Consider the following 24,938-nt stretch of genomic DNA (forward strand, 5'->3'; position numbering starts at 1 on the left):
GGGCTGTGTTCTAAAGGGAAGGTAAATTATGGACTGGGTTTGGTCAGGAATCATTCTATTTGTCCATCTGTCCACGCATCCACCCATCCAACCCTTTGTTCAGTATCTCACTATGTTGTAGGCACTAAAGTAGGAATTAAGCATTCAACAGCTAAAGAGGCCAGAGTTGAGGGAGAAAAAAGCAGACATTATACCAGGAATCCAGGTAATTTTAATGCTAAGCAGATATGGTTCCAAATAATAAATCCATTACTGCAAGACCATGTCAATAATAGAGTGCCAAAAGATGGCAAGCCCTTTGCTTGCTCCCTTTTGTACATTAATGCATTTAACCCTCACAGAACGTGAGATAGGTATTTTATTTTATAAATAAGGAACGTGATAATCAAGGAAGTTAAGTAACTTGCCCAGTGTGATTCAACTTGTAAGAGACAGAATGTGGATTCTGATTCCAAAACCCACGCTCTTTCTATTATACCATACTAAGCACAAGATTCCCTCACATAGCAGGGCAGGCAACTCTAGCCAAGCTGGAGTTCAAGACAGAGTTAAAGTCCCAGAAGGGAAAAAGATTGCTATGTAATGAAGATGAGGTCGTCATCTTATAGATTACTTAGCATATCGGTACACCAGAAATCAAGTTAAAGTCACTGTTGCTGGCATCTGTTGGTCCAGACCATCTTAGGAACTAGGTAGAGGTGATCTCAATGAGGGAAGGGCGTCATTAATTCCAGCTGTAAGGGATTGACATGGTGGCCTATTAGAAATAAGACCTGAGATACAATTCATTCTGGGAACTTGAAGCAATGCTCAAATCCTTATATTCTCATCAAAAGTTGAGATTTTCTTCTCCAAAATGTCTTCTAGTATTAAAAGGGACGTTTACCTTTCTTCCTCCAATAGAGAAACAATGCCTCTTCGAGCTGGCAGCCAAACAGTAAACACCTACTTTATTTGCTGTTCCAGTGAACATTACTTTGATTTGATAACTCTTAATGAGGACAGCAGACATCAGTGATACAGACAAACCATTGGGTTGAAAACAGAAATATCAACATAGGCACAATCTCCTAATTTTCTCATGTTTGGTGTACATTAGTTGGTTAATGGACTTAAGCCAGGATATCTACACAGACCAAACAAAGTGGATAATTGAGCAATTATCTGATGAATTTAAACACTAAAGAAAGTGACTTTGGAGAATTTAGATTTTGTTCTAAACTGCTGGAGCATCTTTCTTTAGGGAAAAATCATTGAGACGGGAGCAGAAGTAGGTGTGTGTATTTGCCTTTTCCCATTGCATTTTAGAGCAACCTGAAGAGACTTAGCAGGGCTGAAAGAGGGACCCAAACTTTGGGCTGTTTTCTATAAGCTACATGATTACAAATGCCCCTCAAGGCTGGCCTGGTGGCCTAGCGGTTAAGTTCACATGTTCTGCTCCGGCAGCCCAGGGTTCACCGGTTCAGATCCTGGGCGCAGACCTACTCACTTCTCATCAGGCCATGCTGAGGCGGCATCCACATAGAAGAATTAGAAGGACCTACAACTAGGATATACAACTACGTACTGGGGCTCTGGGGAGAAAAAAGAGGAAGATTGGCAACAGATGTCCGTTCAGGGCCAATCTTCCTCAAAAAAGAAGAAAAAAGAGAAATGCTTCTCTGCTGCCATCATTGGCAGCAAGGATACAAATAGAAATAAAACATGGCAAGATCTTAGCTTCAGCCCTTTTCTGGAAGCTGAGTGCTTATGATTTGAGACAGAAACAGTCTCCTTCCGCTGGTGCAATCTGGGGTCCAAGCCTTATAGTTGCAATGATGTAATGTGTCAAGATAGTGGCAGGATCCACCAACTCAGCACTCTTGGTTGAGGAAGCACCAGCCACTCACATGGCATGATGGATATGGGGATGGAGGTGTTGGGATCCAAGCCTTGCCATATGGCGCTGGCCCATAACTGGTTCCCATGTTGCTATGAAGGCAGCCAACTGCTTTGCATTTGATTAGGCTTGAACAGGTTAGCCCTTTTCTATCAGCATTATTATCTATGTTTTATAGATGAAAAACCAGAGGCATGGAGAGATTGAGCAGCTAGCTCAAAGGCAATGTCAAAGAACCAGTGGAAACAGGGCCAAATCCCAGGTCTGTTTGACTCCAAAATTGCTGCATTCTAATGACCTCACATACTCCTAACAAAACTATTCCCACAAAAGTGAAAATGAAACATATATAATTATATAATTTATTATATAATTTATTACCTCTGTTGGGGATGTTTTCACTGTAATATGGGATAAGGCAGTTAGCTTATTATGCTGCAATAGGCCTTCCCTAATCACATCATAGAGTATCCAGGCATGACTGGCCCATTGGACCAGAATGATCCAGCATGCCAAACAATGTAGCAGAGACTGTTCCTTAGAACTCAAAATGAAAACTAAGAATTAAAACCAGACACAGAAAGTATGGAACATTACATTCATGTAGAAGACAGACAATTACCTGAATTATTCAAGTAAACACAATCACTTGCACACACTAATTCAAATATTCCAAGCAGGTAAAAATATAAATTTTAATCATGTATTCATGGATCAAAACAGATTGAACACTGGAACTTCCATATGATCAAACCTTAAACTTGATGGGAAAAATTAAACTTCTCATTCACTTGGCAGTTTACAGTCAAGTTCAAATCTATTGGATATTACCCGTATCAACACAGTCAAGATTCTTCCAAGTCTGCATACTCCTCCAAAAGCATTAGTCAAAACCTAAACAAAAACCTAAACAAAAAAGATATGCATATATGTATTTCTGCAGACATTTAATAAAGACTTTTTACATCTTCAGTAACTAATTAGCAAGAAACCAAACAGCAAAAGTTGGAGAGGGGAGTGGTTAGGGATGAATATCAATTCTGAAAAAGAAGTTTACTAGCTTCTAGAACTTCCTAGGAAATAAAAGCAGCTCCAAATGGTACATCTACATGTCTAGTGCCAAGTATAACAAATATCCAAGTGCAAAATATTTTGTCCTAAACTGAGAAATAAAGAGTGATTATACTCACTCAGATCTTTTCATGTAAGGAGAATGTTATAGAACTTTTATATTAGGATCTGTTTTCCAAGGATAGCTCACAAGTTCTCTCTTTTGGAAAATTATGGCCAATTAATTTGAAAAAATTAAAATTTCCTGACTTGAAAAGCAAAGCATGAAATGAACGACACATAAATTTCAAGAATGAGAGGGAATTATATGTCATATGTAATATCAAGTGGCAATACCAGGACACTAGACTGGGCAAGAATTACTATGAAAATTTGCCTGGTTTAAATAGCAATTAAGGATTTAATGGGGGAAAGTAATCAGGAATATGGGTGATCTAGCCAGTAAAAGAACATTAAGTGGGTAATACAGTACTCAAAATATGTCCTGTGAATATTCATGAGTTGATCTTATTGTGACTTATCTACATGGTGACATTTTCCAGTAGGAAAACATTTGACTAAAAGAAAATAGCTCCCGAGTTTCTGAACATCATAAAATTCATATTGTAAAGGAAGAAAAATTAAGTGTTATGAGTAAATGATGGATGGTTAGATAAAATCTTGGTGAATAGGGACTATGCAATTTAAAATGGCGATTTACCACTTCCGAAAAAATCCATGTAGTTTGACATGTTCATCCCAATAGAAAACACATGAAAACTGTTTGGTTTAAAAAGACAGAAATATCTTCCTGGACTACCTCTCAAACATTTTTGCCTATGCTTGTTCACTTAAAATAGTTGCTTTCACTAAAAATAGAAAAAGGCTATAAAGAAGTTTCAGATAAGAAAAAGCATTCATGTCCAAATTAAGAAAAGTGTGCTCTTTTGCTCTTGTAATGCTACCTGGAGGGAAACAAACAAATAACCAAAACAGCAACAGAAGCAGCAACAAAAGTCCACTGGGGGAATAAAGGATCAACTTAGGAAAATGACATAATTTCAGAGCCCCCAGCGGCTATGGAAATCAGAACTAAAATATGTGTGTGCAGGTGAAACGTTGGCTGCATTTAACTTGTGCAAAAGAACCTGCTGAGAAAATGCATTGAGTTTGAACTGAATTAGCCAGACAGGCTGTCTAAAGCTGTGTCTGCATATCAGTGAATTGTGTGAGAAGATTAAATAAATATATATGCAGTTTGTTGCCATAGAATTTCCTTGTGAACATACTGTCAACATCACTTTATTTTTACAACTTGGCCCAAAACATGACAATCAGTCAGACTGAGTGGTTTTTCCAGACACATTTGTTTTTCTTTAGAAAGTAGCTGACCGTGGTTTATGGATCTGCAGGAGGTGGACCATGGATTCTGGATCTGCATGGCTTCAGTGGTGTCCAAAAGTCCACCTACTTCTGAAGCTTCACCTTACAGTAGTGGTAATGATCACTTTCAGACAACTTTCCTTTCTCTTTTTGGCATCACAATCATGGATACATTCAGCATTCAAGATTTAAACAAAGGAACACTTCTCCAGCAACTTAATAGCAAGAAAAATCTTGATCATAGCCAAAGAAACTCTGTCCCCTTCAGCCTCCAAAATAAAGGTCATCTTTCTCTCATTCATATTAATTGAATTTAGCGTTCACTCCAAGTTTTGTGCAGTGCCATGAGAAAAAAAATGTACATTCCCACCCTGCCCCCCTCACCTTTATACATAAGTTTGAGATTTGCAGATCTCTAAAGTTAACGTGAAGTTGAATTTAACTTAAAGGTATTGAAACTTAACAAGAACTCCAAACATTCTTCATTTCCATCAAAAGTAAAATTCTTCGTCGGTTTGTTTCCTGGGGAAAAAAAGTACATGATCACTAGGGAGATGGATACTTATAATTAATACACCCTGTGAATGTCAGCTTCAGCATAACTTTTCCCTCCACACTTGTCATGGTGTCGCATTCATCCTTGAGGGATCCATCAATTCACACAGAAGCATCAGGAGGCCAGAAGGAAAGTTTGTCTTCATTTCTACCTTCTTTCCAAGGTTAACTACCTTCGGATCACATTCAGACTAAAATGAGAAACTCAAGTTTTTTTCTGAGGGTTTTAGTTCTTAAATGTAAAAAGAAAAGAAAGAAAAATTAAGCCTAAAATGAGTGTGATGCATATTCATGAAGGTCAAAGCAATACTCAAGCTATCGCAGCGTTGGAGACCTTGAGCTATGTCAATTTACTGACCTTGATCTGTAAAGGATCTGAAGAAATGTACACCAAAGATACTGAATACTTTCAAATATCATGATATATCCATACATTTCTACTAGTAAAAAAATCTATAAATATAGAGTTATGAAATGATAAAGGTGTTGATTACAACAAAACAACGACCATGCCCACGTCACTATGCTGAAGACCTCAGCCTAAAGGGTGAAGATCCATTCTGCCGTCAGAAAGTGTGAGAGTAAATAGAAGCAGACCACAAGTTGATCATCTTCTTGCTATCTGCTACCTTTATCTTCTTGTCCCCAACCATTTTACCAGCTCTTTCCTTATTCTCAATTTGTATATAGCATTAAAAATCCTCGGTACTATCTTTTTAAATATTATTTCTGTGAGCCTCATTTTAAGCTTGGTACTTAGCTTTCTTGAAACCTCTTTTTTTTTTATAGTTTCGTGGTTCTCTTTTGTATTTTCTCTTAGTTATGCGTTCCTTCTTTCTTACATCCTTGTAATCTTTGATTTCATCTGATTTTAAAACAAGCATCGGGCCGGCCCCGTGGCTTAGCAGTTAAGTGCGCGTGCTCTGCTGCCGGCGGCCTGGGTTCGGATCCCGGGCATGCACTGACACACTGCTACTCCGGCCATGCTGAGGCCGCGTCCCACATACAGCAACTAGAAGGATGTGCAGCTATGACATACAACTATCTACTGGGGCTTCAGGGGAAAAATAAATAAATAAAAAAAATTATTAAAAAAAAAAACGAGCATAGTCAAATTTTCTCTAAATGACTCTTCATGCTCTGAATATATAATTTGAACTTTATTTTTCAGACTCTCCCATCCCCTCTTTAACCACATGACTGCCTCAGTACTGATGGAATGGTGTTTGTTTAATTCGTAGTATGAAGAGACTCTTCTGGCTTCTTCTCTATCTTATTCTTTTTCTATCCCTTTCTCTGACTCTGCTTCCTCCTGTTCCTGATACTCCACCACCAGCAAAAACAACTACAGCTCTTCTTCCTGGATCTATCCTTGTCCTTGACTCTCTTCCTTGGCAATATTATCCAATGCCATCTGACTAGACGCCCCACCAGCAACCCCAAATCCACATGTCCCAAACCTAGTTAATCAACTCTCTGCCCTAGTTAGCTCTCTTCTACAGGGTCGCATTTCTCTTCTAAGGAGCAGAAACAGTTCTACAAAGTCAGCTTACAAATAGCTAAATCAAAAAGCCTAGGGCTATTTACAGTCCGAAAAGTGGATTGTCCCAACTTCTACTCCCAATCAGTCTAATGAGGCCTCTTGCTGACATGATTGCTCTTATTTCTTTTGGTCACTGCTGGGAATCTAAAACTGGATCTCCTCCAGCGAGCATGCTGTGGACCCAGTCAGTGACAGAGGAAGATCTGGCATTGTGGCTTCTCTAAGAAAGATTACCCTACCCTTAGGGTCCTTCCCCTACTCTTTGACACCACAGAGATTTTAATACATTGGCAGTCACGAGTGAGGAACATGCCTGTGGTTTACAACATCTTCCAGGCGACTCAGGTGCACCTTGACCTTCTCCTTGCCCCGCCCCATGGGGCACCACTAGTTTAGTATTGCCTTTTCTAACTTTTTATTATGAATTCCAGGTTTGTCCCAAGGTTCTCACTTTCTTTAAAATAGAAAATAGTCTAGAATATTAATTTCCGTCAGCATTTGATAAAAATTAGATGGACAGTAGGTTATGTTAAGTAGGTAGCTTTTGCTTTTAGCAAAATTAGTTAGTTCTTGCATATATATATGAGTATCTCATCCCTAATATAGACATTCTGTGATCTGTATTTAAAAAGCATTGTCCACTTTTTCTCTTTGCATGAGTTTTGCAGCACACTCCTGCTACATCACTGATTCTGTGTTTAATTCCTCTTAGGTGAGCTTAAATGCTTCCCACCATATCCGCAATGCCATTTTCATTGCTTTTTCACAGTTATGGACATTTTTTGAACTTTTTCTCTTCTTTACCTGTTAAACTATCTTAAGAACAAATTGTGTCCTTCTGTTCATAAATCTTGCCCTGCTAAGTCTCAAGAGAGACTTTGGCAATTATATTTTGCGTATGTGTGTTTAAATATCATTATCTTTATTCCCCTCCACTCAAAGTAACTTCTTTACTTTGAATTCCCTACATTGTCTCAGATTTATCTTATCTCTGGTTTCCTTTGTCAGTTACTTTTTTAAAATTCAGGTTCATGATTCTTCCATTCTCTCTACTATACTGGAATGCAGAATGGTAGTTTTCAAGTCCTTTTAATGTTTCCTCTAGCAGAGGGCACAATTTCACTTATCACAGATGAAACTAGTATCAAACTTGGGGTAAAATAGACATCTAGTACATCATTATACATTCCTGCAATAGTTCTTGTAGTTTCCAATATTTATTGAACTGTCAGATGAATTATATACTCTCATTAGCGTCCCTGCAAACATCATCTATAAATTTCCATGGAAATTTTCCCATTTCTGGAGTTTGGGAATATAGATCCTAGAGAATAGAAGGAAAGAGCTGTTCAATAAATGCAATTTCTGGCTCCCTCTCCTCCTTTTAGGCTGAGATAACTTAGTTTACCAGAGCAAAGTGTTTAGTCAAAGTATTTACTCAAGTTGTCAGAGGCAAGAGGTTAAGAAAGAGATTAAATTTATTGCACAAAGACATCTTTTTACATAATCTAACTAGAAATGCCTTGAAAGCAGACACACGCTGTTGAAAACAACAAGCACCACAAAAAAATATTTGATCAGAAAATGCTGTTCTTCTAACACTTGCTGCGGTTTCTCAAAGTGAGTAGATTCCAAGGCAAATTCGCAGCCAGGCATATGAGATAAGTTATCGTGAGCAACTTAAAGGTCTGGAAGTCAAAATTCACATCCTCAGTGGTGTGAAGGAATAACCAGGCCTTGTGATTAAAGTAAATGCATATCTCGAATTCCAGAAAACAAGTTAGCAAGATACTGACACCAATCATTACAAGGAAGAGTGAGTTTAATCCTAGGGCAAGGATGATTTCCCCTTTGGCATCTGGCAATTGTCATATATGCTCTCTGTCTACTTGCAGGTCACTCAGGACCTGAAAAATACACACACCTAGCTGGGGACCAGAACACTGTTGTCCAGGCACGTTCTGATTAAGCTAAGGTGAGGACAAGAGTTTTGTATCCTTAGGAATTTTGTATGCAACTAGTCCTTGTTATCAAGAGGATATATGTCACTACTTGATAAAATAAAATAGCACACATGTAAAACATAACTGCTACTAAAGTACTGGGTTTGAGAAAGTTCAGAGAAGAAAATGATGAAGATGGTCTAACATAAATACTACAACTGTAGTGGTGATATCGACTGATATTATAATAATATTACTATTATTATTTACTCAGCAATTTCTACATGCCAGACTTTATTCTAAGTGCCTTATATCATTTAATTCTCACATGAGGCCTGTAAGGCAGAGGCTATCATTACTTTTACTTTCAGATCAAGAAAGCAGGTTAGAAGAGGTTGCATAAAGTTAGGCAGATGGTAAGGTTCGGCACAAAGACTATAACCCAGAACAGTCAGCCTCTCAACCTATATCTTCATGGAGATCCTCAGTAGGATGCTGAGAGTAAGAAAGACTGGGAAGGGAAAGGGAAAAATAAAAAGCTATGGAAAACAATGCAAGATTGGCTAGACGGGCTCAGAGCATCTCTACTTGGAAAAGGAGATATACATTGAATAGGTGTGGTGAGGCTGGATTCTAGGAGGGCTTCAGCATAGTCTCGTAAAGGCAGAACTTCATGGATTTCTGGTTTACCCAAAGACTCAGTCTAAGGAATTGATAGAATTCTTTTCTTCACAAATGCAGAAGGTATCCATTACCAGATGAACATGAATTTAATTCTGGTCCTCATACATGAGGAATGAGACCTCTGACAGGTCATTTAACTGTTCCAAGCCTCAGTATTCACTTCTGCCAAATGTGGATAATAACAGCATGGATGTCATAGGGCTCTTGTGATGATTAAATAATTCCCATAATACATTCAGCCCCATGTTTGACATATAGTGATCACTTAATAAATATTAGTTCTTATCATAACCACTCTGTGCAAAGCACTGTTCTAAGAATCAAAAGAAGCATAAAGTATGGTGTCAACCTTTAAATTGATTAAGTTCAGAAGAGGAATGTAGGTATAGTTGCTGCTCTGCAAATACAATGACACAGGAGAGTTGGTCCACCTTTTCCTTGAAGTCTTCCAGCAGCTGCAATCAGGAAAGGATCACTCCCATGCTCGGCTCATCACAGCACTCAGTTTGTATCAAATATGGTGATACGTTGTATCTGCAAAATAATAGATATTCGGTAAAGACTGGACCTGTGTCCCCTCTATGTGTGAGTAGCTGAGGAACTTGGAAAACAGAGCCTGAAAGAAAAGCAGATGGCTGAGTGGTGAGCATACCAAGCTGTCAATGTTCTCCTGGGACTAGTACACAAGGAGAAAGAACAGAGTTAAACTAATTTATTGGATCGATTAAATTAGGGTATCCTGAATGTCTATAGTCCTCCCCCAAATTGATACACATTAAAAGTTAGTTTGGGATGACTCCTATATTTCCACACAGCTCTCTCTCCATGTAGTGAACTCATCACCAGGCTTTGCTAGGCACTCAATACTCTCATGGTCCTTCTTAGAGAGCATAGTTCTCTGTTTAATCAGGTTTGTCTTCCTCAGAGTTACTTGCTCAAAATCCCTTTTTGCTTTCTTCCTAATTTTCTTTTTCCCTGTCCCACATCATTAACTGCATTCCTTAGTGTAGCTGGTCTCTGCTTACATCAAGAGGGAAGCAATGTAATTAAATTAATTTATCTAGGGTGTGAATGACTGATACCTTCTTGATCTTACCCGTATTGCGCACACTTTGAAAAGGTATTTTAAAATATGAATGTTGAAGAAATAACAAATGCTGAAGAAGATGTGGAGAAAAGGGAACCCTCATACACTGCTGGTGGGAATGTAAATTGGTGCAACCACTATGGAAAGCAGTATGGAGATTTCTCAAAAAATTAAAAATAGAACTACCATATGATCCAGATATTCCACTTCTGGGTATTTATCCAAAGAACATAAAAACACTAATTTGAAAAGATATATACACTTCTATGTTCATTGTAGCATTATTCACAGTAGCCAAGACTTGGAAACAACCTAACCACCCATCAACAGACGAATGGATAAAGAAGATGTGGTATATATACACAATGGAATACTACTCAGCCTTAAAAAAGATAAAATCCTGCCATTTACAACAACATGAATGCCCCTTGAGGCTATTCTGCTAAACAAAATAAGTTAGATGGAGAATGACAAATACCATATGATTTCATTCATATGTGGAAGATTTAAAACAAGAACAACAAGAAACAAACACAAAGATACAGAGAACAAATTGGTGGTTACTAGAGGGGAAGGGGAGTGGGGGTAGGGTGAAAGGGGTAAAGGGGCACATGCATACAGTGATGGATGGAAACTAGACTTTGGGTGGTGAACAGGAGGATGTAGTCTATACAGAAGCCAAAATATAATGATGTACACATGAAATTTACTTATTGTTGTAAACCAAAGTTACCTCTCTCTCTGTATATATATATATATGTTGAGTGCAAGAGTATGTATGGAATCCAAATTAAGCTCTAGTTAGTAGAAATCAAGCTGTTTTATACATTGAAGGGAAAAGGAGATTTTAGGTAATACAAGAGAGAGATTGCAGGAGTTTTCTGGCAAGGTGGACAAGTATCCCTTCTTGTGGTACATTTGACCCAGAATTTCCTTGTTATATTGGAAAAGACCCTGTTGTAGAATACTGTTAATATGACACATGTAGTTAGAACTGGAAGGAATTCTAATTTGAGAATATTTGCCAATAGTGTTGAATTATGCCTTTTGGGGAAGATGGTGATGATTCCAGGAAAATTTCAGCAACAGAGCAGCACAAAGATCAATGACATTCAAATTGGTTTGACATAAAGATGACCAGGTGGACAGAAACATTCTGACTTTTCATCTCAGCTAGGGACTTACAGGCCCCCTGATGAAGAGGACTCAAGCCACAGCATTGAGGACCACTTGATAAAGATGTTTTCCCAGTATGTGGCAGCAGTTAAAAAGCACATAGGTTTCCGGAATATAACAAAAAGGGTTGGAAGATACAGTGGCACAATGAACAATGAAGGCTTTTTTCTTCAGAGAGACTGGATGCCTGCCATCTTACCACCTGAAAGCTACAAGGCAGGTTGAAAGAATTCTGAGCAACGGGTCTGAGACAGCTTGAAGTGAGGATGATCTATTCTGAATGTTTAGGAAGGAGAATTACTGGCAGTCAGATGGAAGGATTCACAATTATGAAAGGCATGGCAAAAGCTGATCAGATTCTCCTTTCTACTAGGCTTCATGCTTCAAAACAACCAGAACCTCATTTTATTAAAATGCTCATCGCTGTCAGTTAAGGAGATGGGAGTCTGCTTGACAGCATTGCCTAAAAGGCATAGTTAGGGATGCTGGCAGGGCTCTCAGGCCACCTGACCTAGACAGGGCTCTTGCTTATACATCCTCATAGCAGAGCCCTGGAAGCTAAAATACACCGTGAAGACAAGTCAGGCTGATTTCTAGATTAAATTCCCCTGTCCACCGCTGTGTGCTTCACCGAATGTGGTAAGCTGAGCGTGAACTTCAGCAAAGGACTGTTGAGCAAATAAAGGCAGATAAAGAATGTTAAAAGGACTAAAAAAAAAATTATAAATTGCAAACTGTCAGACCATCCATAGCCTCAGCCAAGTCCAAATGGCTTCATTTTCCTTTTCCAGCCTGGCCAGTCTGCTTGAGTCTCTCCCACTGGTATTGTTGGGATACAGTCCAGGCCATTATGAACAGATCCAACAATGTGCAGTGATCTTGAAGCTTGCAGAAAAGTTTGGGACTACTTAAATTACACCCCGTTTATCTTTACCAGGGGATTGTGTATTTCTGTCAAAAGTATCCTTGGCTCCCTGGTGAGCTAACTTGCAGTGATTCTTCCATTTGAGAAAGATTTAGAGGTACAGTTCATAATAAATGCTTGGGATTCAGTATTTCCTTTTAGTTGAGTCTTTAGTCTCCTTCCATTTCAATGACTGGAACCTCTTTTCTTCTACAATATATGGCTATTCACTCTTGGTGTCTTTTCAGCTATCTACAGAGTGATGCTCCTGTCAACCTTAACCTTCACCCAAACATGGAAGGCTGTTTCCATACTCAATCAAGCCATTTCTTTAATGTTTATTTGCCCGGAGTACAGCTGGTTCAGCCTCCTGTGTTTCTGCATGTGATGTTTTTCCTTCTCTTATTGGCACTTAACTAAAGCAATGCTTTAGAGAAACTGCTTGACTTTTCAAGAAATCAAGTACCAGAGTACATGGTGTTGTGGCAAGAGCCTGGGTAAAAAGTCAGAGGAGCTGAACTGGACACCAAGCTCCATCCTTGGTAACTTTGCAATTTTTAGAGAGTTCATCTGGCTCAGCCTTGGTTTCCTCATCTGTGAAAAGAGGACACTGTCTGCCTGCAGTGACGTTTTCATAACTACCTGACATGACACACAAGAGGGCTATTTCACGTAACACTCTGAACTGAGTAACTGATTCTATTCTGCTCCTCTTTCTTTGCTTTACTCCTTACCTCCCCTCTCTCCTTTCTCCTTCTCCACTTTCCTTCCTTCTCTTTCCTTTCTTCCTTTTTCTGTATCCCACTCTGTCTGCCACTATTTTCCAGCTACCCCCCCACTCTTGTCAGGAAGGTCTATTAACAGACCTTACATATACAGCACTCTCTCCTTTAGACTTTTTGCTTACATAGCCCCTTGAACACGTCTGCAATCTCCTCTCCATTCCCAAACGTTATTCAAACACTGCTCTTCTTTTAAGATTCTGCTGCAGTCCCCCTTCACTGTGGACCCTTGAATGTTGATTCTACCCAATACTCAGCTCTTTTTTCCTCTCAATTCTTACCATACTTACTGTGTGTCCCTTTAACAGTCAGTCACTGTTCTCCAAGTATTTTATTTCTTTGGGTTTTTTCTATATAGTTAGACTTTAAGCTCTCTAAGGTCAAATTTGTACATCTTTTGCATTCTCTAAAACGCTTATCACATTTTTAGGTATAATGTAGGTTTTAAAATGTGTTCAATGATGTGTGACTGAAAATCAGTCCAATTCACCACTTTTATCTGAACTATTTATTTCAATAGATCCCCTTATGTGTCCAGGTGAGAGAATTCTTCCATTCTCCTATAAGGGCCTCACATCATAGGCCTATTATTACCATATCTCTCGTTCATAATTATATATTTAGCTAAATTTATTTTTTAAAAGAATAATTTTAAATGAAAAAGAAACCTTCTGAATAAGATTTTGACTATTTGTGGTTTTAATGTTAGGGTAGTATAATATCCAGTCATATTCTTGTAAATGTTCAACAACCGTCTTTCTGCAGGAAAAGGAAAAAATTCTGATTAGTAGTGTTTGTCAGTTTCCATGGTGCAAATAGGCCTGTCATAGCTGATTTCAAGCTTCCAAAGTGATGTCACAGAGTGCAAAGTTGGGAAGAGATGCACACATTCAGCCTCTTGAGTCAGTACATGCCAGCTCCAGCTCATCACCAAATTTCCCACTATCTTTAAGATGGGTGATTTTCTCTGTTTTAGAATATTTTAAAATCTTATCTCTCCAGACAGCCCGAAAATAGATTCATTCTGTAAATATCATTCCCATTGACGAAGAAATCAAGAGCTATCTAGGGACGGATTTGAACTTTCCACTTTAGGAAATTTTTCTCGGAATTCCTTCTTAGACTGCTCTAAAAGAGACTGACATGCTCGTCCTTCGACATGAAGAACAGAAATCATCTCTCTTCATCTCCAGAATTGGAGCTCATCTCTACAATGCTAACATTGCTCTATTCAGTCTCTAATACGTGATGCTATTTTTATGAACATATGTTAAAGGAGTGGAATTCACTAAGTGTTTCTTTCATGTTGAACAAGCTTTTGGCATATTGCATTAGCTTGGTATTCTTACACATAAGCAAACATTGAATTTGTCATTCCAGGCATTGGTCTTAATTATTTAAAATTTCTCCTTTCCTAAATATACCTCCAGTCAACAACATTCTGGTAAATGTTTTCTCCAGGGTTGTGGATTCTAGCATTTCCCATCATGGCTGATTTCAAGCTTCCAGCATGACATCAATGAGCTAAGAAAATTTCTGAAAATTTATTAGTCAGCTCTAGTGAGTTTAGACTTTAAGACAAAAACAAGCTAGCTTCAACACGTCACTGCCTCAAGTGTACCTATGGTGGTACCTGACGGTACTGATGCAAAGTGGGTGAGGCATCTCTTCATTTCTCATATTTTATTCAAGGCCACACTTCTGATGATTAATCCAGTTTAGAAAGTGCACTTGGCTTATGTTCAAGGGACGAAAATTCTCCTTTGGATCTTCCATAATAAGCACTTTATGTCCATCCTTTAACCTTCTTTGGTCACAGCTTCTCCATCTGAGGAAAAAGGACTACAGCATATTTAAGGTGCTTTTCCAGCTCCAACATTCATCTTTCTACTAGTCTCAGTATAGAGAAATGGGCTTTGCAATAATACTCAAGTACCTGCCCATGGCATCTGTGTCAAGTATTGCAAGTATAACATCTTCAAAGGCTATTTGAAACTCATCAAAAGGTACAATTGAAGCATACATTGTCAATACATATTGGTTTATCAGACCCTTCCGCAGAAAACATCTCTAGCTGGTATTACACTCCCTTTCTGCTTACTTCTGAAGTCATCTTTGTGACTCTTTCTCCATCAAATTGTTGTTTTGTTTCTCCCTCCTTGTTTTGTTTTATTGTTGTTGTTTTATTTCTCTCCCTTTCACACGCAGTGATAAAGCAAGACCTAGGAAATGGGTTTGATCAGTTGCAGAAATTCATGCCACCCACCACCCATGCCATCGAATGAATCACATGCATCTCAAAATATTTGAACCATTGTCTCTGTCCTAAGATTATAATTCTTATACTTCTGGGTCTCCTTTCTTATACCATTCTATTATTTAATATAATGTATACTAACAATTTTGCACCTTTAAAGACAAGTACTGGCTGTCTCTAGCAAATATGGAAAGATAATATACTTGTTTTCAGCAGAGTTAACACTGCTTTATATGACCTCTTTACTCGCAACATAGCAAACAGCAATTCTAAACTAGTGTGAATCAAGAATTCAGCTCAGGCATCTAACCTCATAGTGTTCACATGTCAAAATGTGAGCACGAACAGCAGGAAACTGTCCTGCTCTTTCTAATTACAATTATGATAAGAGTTTAGCACGAGTCTACTTAAAATCATAAAACCTTTTGGTGCAAGATTGGTGTTTTATCTCATTGTATATTCATATGATTAGGTTTATTTGACTGCTCAAAGGAAAAAAAGTGCCTCTCATTGTCCAACATAGTCTTATTTAGGATGCTATGAGGAGTAACCCACGTGCAATCACACATTGTCTAGTTTTCATGCAAATGGCACAAGCATGAAAAATAAGTTGATGGGAAAGGCTTTTCCTCTCCTCTTTAAAACTAATCTCTCCCTTCTAGGGAGACCACAAATCTCAGGTTCAAATAAAAGTCCTCTAATTGGGTGGAATTTCTATGCAAAAACTAATGCTATTTGGACCAGCAGGCAAGTGCAATTCTCTGTCTCGCTGGGGAATCACATTTTCCCAACCAAGCTGGGTCTCTCTTTCCCAGCACTGACAAAGCAAAAAGTGTTCCAGCCTCCAATTAGTGAGGCTGATTTTTCTCCTATCGCTCTTTTCTTGTGTGCCAGTGTGGGGTAGGTGAGAGTAGGCATGGGATACTGCTTTAAGTCATTGATGGAAAAACCAACTGATTGATTGATATTGGGCTGAAGCAATCTTCCTGTTCATCCATTGGTTTGCCACTCATCGGGAAACCAGGAGCACTGAAAGTGAGCCAAGCCTGTCAGATGTGCCACTGAGAACACTGTTCTTTGCAAAATATTTTTGGATGCCAGATGCCAATCACTCATGGGACTTTGCAGCTCAATAAGAATTTCAGATGTGGACTTTAATTATAGTCTAGCAGAAAAAGGGTGGAGGGAGCAGAAGCAGCTTTATTTTTAGCAAACCCAGCTCTTAGCCACCACAAAACCTGTGAATCTATTTTAGGGGCTTGTCATTGTTTGCTGGCTTTCATCAATGTTGTTAAAAAGCATCAGGTTGACAGCTTTGGAGAGTTGAAGGTCCTCACTCCAGGGAAATTGAGAGACACACGGCCATATTTGGGAGGAGTTAGGCCCTGATGCCCTAGTACTGACCTTGCTGAACCATTTCTAGAAGATATATAAAAGTTTTGATTTTAAGAATAATCAGTCTCCTTTAATGTCTGCCTCAAAACAATTAGGGAGAGAGAGAAAGCTAGTCAAAGAGTCTATAACTGAGTGAGAGAACTAAGTAGAAATTAAAGGACAGAAGAATCCTAATTTTATTAACACTTTAGTCTCTGTGTGGACTTTTAAAGGGACCAGTGATTTCTGGTGAAACCAGTCATTAGTGGCTGAGGCAGTCAGTAAGGTATTGACAATTATTGAGCACAAACCTCATCTTAGATAAGATGAAGAAAGAGAGCATAATGACTCTTTCCTCAGGACTTTCACATATGTAATTTGAGAACAACTTGTCAACAGGTGGAAATGCATTACATACGTACTTGTATTACATATTAATAGTTTCATAGAAATGCTAACTGCATTCAGAGAAATGGCAACCAATTTAATGATGATATTTAGGAAGTGGGCTTAAAAAAGATGGTTATGGCATATCCCATCCCCACCCTGCACAGATACACCCTAGCTAGGAATTGGGCAAAAATTTTCTTTTCAGTCCATGAGGCAGCCATCAGAAGGTAAAGACTTGTGAATTAGCAACCTACTGACAATAGGTCCCCTCTGCCCATAACCACTTGCTGAGCTCTGTAGCTTCTATTTTTAAGATTAATGTTAAAGGGCAATGAGCCAAAGACATTCTACTTGGACGCCGCTGTTTTATTATATATTTATTTATTACATTTAATGCGCCGTCTTTACGTAGTCTCTCATCTTAAAAACCATGGTCATCATAGTCCATAAATATTTATTAAACAAATAATGCTTAAATGATACCGCTTTGAAATTAAGGAAAATTATATTCTGAATAGATGGAGAGCCCTTGAGGAGCTTGCAATCAAATGAGAGGAGTCAAATAATTCAGAATAAGCTCCAAAACAGATGTAAGAACTCAGACAACTTACCTCTGTTTACTATTTATTTTAATTCAAAAATTATACATTGAACACTTACTGTATTTGATCCCTGTGCTAGGTGATTCTGGGGTTATAAAATAGACATGAGATGTAGCAGTGGCCATCTACTATAGCACACAAGATAAAAATATCCTGCAGATGCAATGGAATTGATTATGTATATAATCAACTGCCAAAATGAAGGATTCTAGTAATATGAATTACATGAAATCAGGTCAGAGACAGACCAGTATTGGCTGAAGTATTTAGTAAAGATTTCAAAAACTCCATGGAGATAAAGCAGTTCTTTAGTTAATAGCACAGTAATAAATAAATTGGAAAACTTATCCTAAATAATGGACTTTTTGGCCTGAATTATCCACTTTATGATTATGGTTTTTTTTTTTTTTTTTGTGAGGAAGATCAGCCCTGAGCTAACATCCATGCCAATCCTCCTCTTTTTGCTGAGGAAGACCGGCCCTGAGCTCACATCTATTGCCAAGCCTCCTCCTTTTTTTTTTTTTCCCGTTTTCCTCCCCAAAGCCCCAGTAGATAGTTGTATGTTATAATTGCACATCCTGCTAGTTGCTGTATGTGGGGTGCCGCCTCAGCATGGCCCGACAAGCGCTAGTTGCTGTATGTGGGGTGCCGCCTCAGCATGGCCCGACAAGCGGTGCATTGGTGTGCGCCCGGGATCTGAACCCGGGCCGCCAGTAGCGGAGCACGTGCACTTAACCGCTAAGCCACGGGGCCAGCCCCCTATGATTATGGTTTAATACCACTATTAAATATATGGGTTTAAGTTTAAGTTTAAAGATATTTCATTATATTATAATGGTAATAGGCTAAGAAGGCCTCTTACTAGTATGCCTTTTCAGCACAACCAAAGTAATAGATGCAGTTCCCTTTTGCAAACGGACCACCTTGATCTGAGGTGCCATAATGTAGAGTTCAGGTTCCTCTGGCTTGCTTCCTAGCCATGCCTTAGATAGTTTCTGTTCTCATACTATGTCCATATGATGTGGGCAAAACCACCACCATCTGTTCAAAGCAGCTAGAGATGGTTCATAGCAGCAAGTCATAATGACCTGTCTTAATCAATCCATCACAGGTATTCATTGAGTTTTTGAGATGTTCAAGACAATCTTCATAAGTTGTGTGGACTATAAAAATGATTCCTGCCCTCCCGGAGCTTACTATAGAGTAGGAAACCAAGATATTCACATCTGAAGATAATTAATTATAAACAATGTAGTAAATAATGAAAGTCAAATGAATAGTACCAGATATGATAAAGCAGAGAAATGGGACCAAATTGAGAGAAATATCACTCCTTTTCCTAGTCCTTTAAAATTACCAGCACATCTCCTCCCTTTCCCCACATAGCAGTCAGGTAAAGGCCAGCTATAGACAGAAATCCAGTTATTGGTCATCACCCAAGTCTGCTCTCAGACTTGCTTACCTCCTTAACCATACACTCGGGGTCTCAATTTCTAGCCCCTCAGTTTGGCAACTTGTTCAAACTCTCCTCTTTGGTTTAGTGAAATTGGTTCCTTCTTGACTTCCCACTCTGCACCCTCCTCTGAGTTCCACATCCTTCGTAGCTTCAGATAAGAGACTATCATTTCCCAGCCTAACAGAGTCTAAAAGCCAGATCAGCCCCTGGCGACTCCTGCCAAACAAAAGGAGTATCAGAGCAAAGAGAAAAGGGCAATTAATAACATCCATAATGTGTCAAGGCACAGGATAACCAAAGTAAAGTCAGTGTCAAGCAGTCAAAAGTTCAGAGTTAGAGATGGAAGGGATGATGTTCCTCCAAGTTGATCACTTCCCAAAACAGCCAGTGAGAAGAAGCTTTAGGTCACTGTCTTGAAATCATTTTTTAAGCTATTTAATGTTGATCAATGAGCATTTATTGGCTTAGTGCTTAGAACTCGGTCATCTGTTGGCCCAACCATGCTTCATTTTGTTCTATGGCCTGATTATCCCATGCCTGAGTTAACGGACAATGTGTCTATTGTCATCAGCCCATTGCATTCTCTGTCTTTATGGTTTGGCCTCAGATGATTTATTGGTTCCCATTAAAGACAAAAAGAAGCAAATCCTAGAGCATAGATAGAGTTCTTAGGCATTGCAAATACTCTTGTCTTGTCAAATAGAGTGTAGCTTCTAATGAAAAGGACCATGCCTTTGGTTCTAAGTCTTGAGAAGAGAAGAAAAGTGAAACAAGAATATTTACTTTCATACCTTCACAGTTACCTTCCTTCTATGACCAAATTCTTTCATTCCTAACCCTCAGAGACTTTGGAGAATTGCTATGAGAATTCACAGGAGAAAGGAGCAGGAAGGTAAGGTAGGAAAGGTCAGTGGGTTGTTCGAACTTGCTTTCAGGAGAACAGAATCAACACTTCCCCTGACTCTCTACATCTTAAGAAATTGTGGCAGCTCAGTTATGGGTGATGACTAAAGGGCTCGCTCTATGACTCTTTTACGACCACTCAGAATGTAACTCAGGTGCTCAAAGACCAAGAAGACAGACGTTGTAAGCAATTCTAATGTGTCTGGGGACAGCCGTGGTGGCCAAGCTGTCAGCAAGGTTGATATGCTGACACAGTGCCTTAGAATAACACCAACAACTCCTGTCTTCCAAAAGCAAAGCTTCTACAACAATTACTGGGTTATTATGCTATAACATATAGATTCTTTTTTTTTTTTTCTTTTGTGAGGAAGATCTGCCCTGAGCTAACATCCATGCCTATCCTCCTCTTTTTTTGCTGAGGAAGACTGGCCCTGGGCTAATATCCATGCCATCTTCCTCCACTTTATATGAGACGCTGCCACAGCATGGCCTGACAAGCGGTGCATTGGTGCACGCCCGGGATCCAAACCCGGGCCGCCAGCAGTGGAGAGTGTGGACTTAACCAGTACGCCATGGGGCTGGCCCCAACATATAGATTCTTAAGGAAAAATCAAATATGTGAACCATTATCACTTCATATCATTACAGTTTCAATGGCTCTCAAGTGTCTTTTATTCATTAAAAAAAGCATGAACCCTAGAGCCAGAGAACCTGAATTTGAATCTGGATGTGACATTTGGAAAGATCTTAATTCCTCATCTGTAAAACGGGGATAATAATAATATCTATTTCAAAAGATTGTTGTAAAGATTAAATGAGATGATATAGGTAAAACAGTTAAAGTAGGGCCTGGAACATGGTAAGTGCTATTAAGCGTTAGCTATGAATGTTGTTATTATAATGCACTGACTGCTTATAGATAAATCCTCATGAAATACTCTGCTCAGAAAGTTTAAACAACCCCTCCATTGTCCTCTAGAAAAAATCCCGTCTCCTTAGATAAGGACACCATTCTGGGGAACAAACATTTAATGAAGGTCTCTTTTGTTCAAGGAAGAGGGGTTCAAAGAATGGAACACAAATGGTTCTGAACTGCTGCAGCCAAGGAAGTTTCTAGTAGAGTTTCACAGGACACAGGATGCTGTCCACACTTAAAATCTGTTATCAGCTTGGACAGCAACCTGTGAGTTACTCTTTTTATAAAAGACAAACGTAAACACCCTTCCCTTCATTTACACCCATGTACAGCATAGATGGGCATCTGCCTAGAGAATCCAAGGCACTCAGAACAGAGGGCTCAACAGTGGACCACAGAACCTCACAAATAAAAAGAGACACCTTCTAATGTCAAGCATCTGTAGAGCCGTGTTGTGAAGGAGCCAAACCCCCTTGAGCCTTGCTTTGCCTAAAGGCAATTTTGAGCATTTTTTTCACATGCTGCAATGGATATTGCCTGCCTATGGAACAAGGGCCACAATATAAAGAAATTACATCAGTAAAAATTACCATGGGACAAGGACATAGAAAAGGATCAGCAGAATTTGAATATTGAAGAATTCAGACTGGATCTCAACAGAAAACATGTCCTAAATGTAATAGTCTAAAGCTTCTCACAAACTCCTTCCTGGAGAAGTAACTAGAAATTTTTATCAGACCATGTTATAGTCCATGTATCATGATATTCTCTCTGCTTAATGAAATGAATAGTACATTAAGAGACCTCACATATCATGGTGTATGTTCTGTTAGTCTCAGCCTAATTTATGTGTGTTCTTAGGAAGTCCCAAATTAAAGAACCCTCCAAGGGGTGTTATAGGAGCTATCTGAAACAGTAGGATCCTTCCTCATGACTGCAGTCAATATATTGGTGTCCAGAGTGGATAAAACTGGATAAGGAACACCTATTTCAAAAGGTTCCCTTCACAATCTGGAAGCACTAACAATGGACTTGCACTTAAGCCTCTATTTTCCCACTGCAGTGTTATCTACCATTATTCCCTTCTACCTTCTGCATCACTTCTATAAAAATAAGCCAGTTTCTCCCGCTTTGTGGCATGGGTCACAGTTTCTCAGGTCTGGAATATCGTTTCATAGTCTTCATCGCTTATTGAAATTGTATCTCTCCGTTAAGACTCAGTTCCCACCTATGCGTAACATCATCCCTGATCACCCCAGCTAAAGGGGCGCTCCTTCCCCAGTTTTACAATTGTGAGCCAGTTAAGAGGAGTCATTCTGTTGGTTTACCTTTCCCCTTTCCCCACTGCCCCTTGCATATGGTATTTGTTAGATGAATTTTATCACTTATAAATGCTTATCATTTTCTTGTCCCATTTATGCTGCCTCTAATTATATGTATAAAAGACTGACTATATTATAGCTCAGATGAATAAGCTAAAAGATAGAGAAGATGGAAAAGGCATCAGGATCATTGTGGTGCAGGAAGTTCTCACCCTTGAGCTGGGCCTTGGCTTTGACCTTATGAATTTACCAGCAACCTGTGTTCTTTCATTTTCTTTAAATGATGTTATTTTTAATTAAGTAAAGGAGCTACAAAGCTAATCTGTCACGAATGGAACAAAAAGAAGGACTCCTTCACTTCAGGAATAAAATTTTGTTTCATTTCTCCTTTGGTGTCTAAATTTACGCTGTCTTTTCTGACCTTGGCGGGCAACTTCTATCACTGTGTCTCGAGGTGACAAGACAGAAGGGCCTGCCCTTCCCCAAGCAGCGTTTGCTCACCCCACAGAACTTATCTGGTGGTTCCAAGGAACAAATGGCTTTTGCTGGGCTCTTCAATAATATGATTTGCATGCTTGAAATGAGATCGCCAAAGTAATTGTAGAATATTGCTTGCCATTACCGTCATTAAAAACAGGCAGATGTAGGAGCACTCCCAGGGAAAATCTTCCTGCTGGGTTTTCATGGAGATAAGTGCACAAAATCCACTTTTGAAGAGATGTTGAATGGAATGAATTTGCCATTCACTGGCTGTCTGATGATGATTTGCTTGTTAATTGGAAGTTTAGGCTTTAGAGAAGCCTTAACAAATTTGATTGCTAAATTCAGGCTGTTTACTCCCTCCTTACAAGCCATGTTCAGAGGCATAAATCCTACTTTTTGCATGTGTGTCTATGTGCTCATCTAGAATCTCTGTGAAAAGAAACCAATCCCTAACCCTCTTGGCTGTGCCACTTTCTGGAGTGACATTACCAACAAACAAGGACAACACATTTTGTCCCTTTGTAAGTGTCTCTAGGGCCCAAATATTTGAGAGCAGCAGAGGGGACAGAGCCAGGAGATAAGCTCAGATAAAGGGCAGTAATGTTATCAATGCGTATGTCAGTTGATTGTCCCACACTATGTGGCTAATAACTGGGAGGCTGGACCCCACTTGTGGGCACCATTTCGTTTCCATTCCAAATCAGCTCCACTGCTGCTAATAAACTCAAGGAAAACTTAAAAAAAATAATAAATAAATAAAAAGACAGAGAGAAAGTGCGCATTTGTTTGGAAATCCTGCTGCTTTTCTTCTCTGTTCAGACACAGGCTGAGCGTCCTCTGATCTAAACAATGTCAACTAGCTGGCAAGGTTAGCAGCCCCCTGAGAAGGGTCTGCTTTATTTTTAATGACCATAGTTGCACATCTGCAAAATGACTTTGTTCATCCCTAACATTACCTATCCAGATTAGTTTCCTCTAAGTGACGATAAGTTTATTGCCAGCCAAAGAGAGTGACAACCGCTATGTGGAGCTACACGAGCAGTTATGTAAACAATCTAGACAGGATCTCCTATGTGGTGCCATATAGCATTTCCCAGACCTAATAGTTCAAGGAAAGAGTGGCCAAACAGCCTTTTCTTCTTCGTCATTCCTAGGGATTTAATAGTCTGTGTGTACATCTTTGAATAAACCTGAGCTGAACAATTATTTATATGGCAAATGATATTGGCATGTAATAAACAATGGAATCAGTTCCAAGTAGAGGCCTACAAATAATAACTGTGTTTTAAATATTTAATAAATTAAAAGCCTCCGCATGATCCTTAGTCTTCTGCGTCTCTCTGTCATTGTAAACAACACATCCAGGCTATCCTAAGCTACAACAGCCAGGAATAGGTAAACCCACCCACCTTGGATGTTAAAACTCCAGTCTCACACCATTCTGCAGCTTAGGAGACAGAGATCATTGCAGTTGCAGTCATGTATTCAAAAGTATTTATTAGGTGTTTTCTATGTGTCAAGGTGGATGTAGACGTTGAGGATATAATGGTGAGGATGGTCTCCACTTTCAAGGAACATATAGTCCAGTGGGATGAAATACAATTGAACACCTGTAGCAGTAAAACTTGTCAAGAATTAATTATAATGGAGGGCATCCTACCTAGTCTAAGAGGTTAGGGAAGGCTTCCTAGAGAAAGTATCCATTGACTGGACACCTAAATAATGACTAGGAAGGACTCGGGAGAAGAGGGACAAAACAGTTTTGGCCAAGACAAACATCATGTACAGAGGCTGAGATGCAAGAAAGTATGTAACACATTCAAAGGCTGGATGATATTTAGTAGAGCTGGAAGGAAGCATGAGCATGGGGAAATGGTGGTGTTGATGGGGGGTGGTGTGAAACTGGGGTTGGGGAGGAGACAGGCAGGTTCATGAAGAGTTTTGCATCACTGGCTCTTGGCACATAATTATGTTTGGAACAAATGCATGGAGGGATGAATGAAATATCAGAGACATATATGAAATCCTAGCAAGAACGAGGACCAAGAAGAAATATTTACTTTGCTCAGAGTCTAGAGGAATAACCAGATCCTCTACATGCCATCCCCATTTGTCCCCATAAGGGACAAACAAAACACTGTGAGGCAAAACATATATTTACCCTAAAGCTTTGCTGAGACCCCAGACACCAACTTAGTGGAAAGGGACCCAAAGGGCTTTGCCTCTGACTTGCCCGTAGCACATCCCTG

At 39.2% G+C, this 24,938-nt stretch overlaps 1 long non-coding RNA gene across 4 annotated transcripts in view; it reads right to left on the bottom strand.

Annotated features, from left to right (window-relative positions):
• LOC147915294 (uncharacterized) overlaps positions 1-24,938 on the bottom strand; it is a 50,384-nt gene that overhangs the window by 17,565 nt on the left and 7,881 nt on the right. Inside the window, exons 2-4 of one of the 4 annotated variants that reach the window (XR_015554314.1) lie at positions 9,469-9,571; positions 4,697-4,834; positions 2,262-2,785 (exon numbers count right to left, since the gene is read on the bottom strand). This is a non-coding gene — a long non-coding RNA (uncharacterized LOC147915294). Of the gene's footprint in view, positions 1-2,261; positions 2,786-4,696; positions 4,835-9,386; positions 9,572-24,938 lie in introns of those variants that run through there. The other 3 variants (XR_015554312.1, XR_015554313.1, XR_015554315.1) reach the window with 3 other exon arrangements.

The sequence above is a fragment of the Ceratotherium simum genome, chromosome 14 (assembly GCF_057802395.1).
Source record: "Ceratotherium simum simum isolate JZ-2026a chromosome 14, ASM5780239v1, whole genome shotgun sequence".
Classification (NCBI taxonomy): domain Eukaryota; kingdom Metazoa; phylum Chordata; class Mammalia; order Perissodactyla; family Rhinocerotidae; genus Ceratotherium; species Ceratotherium simum.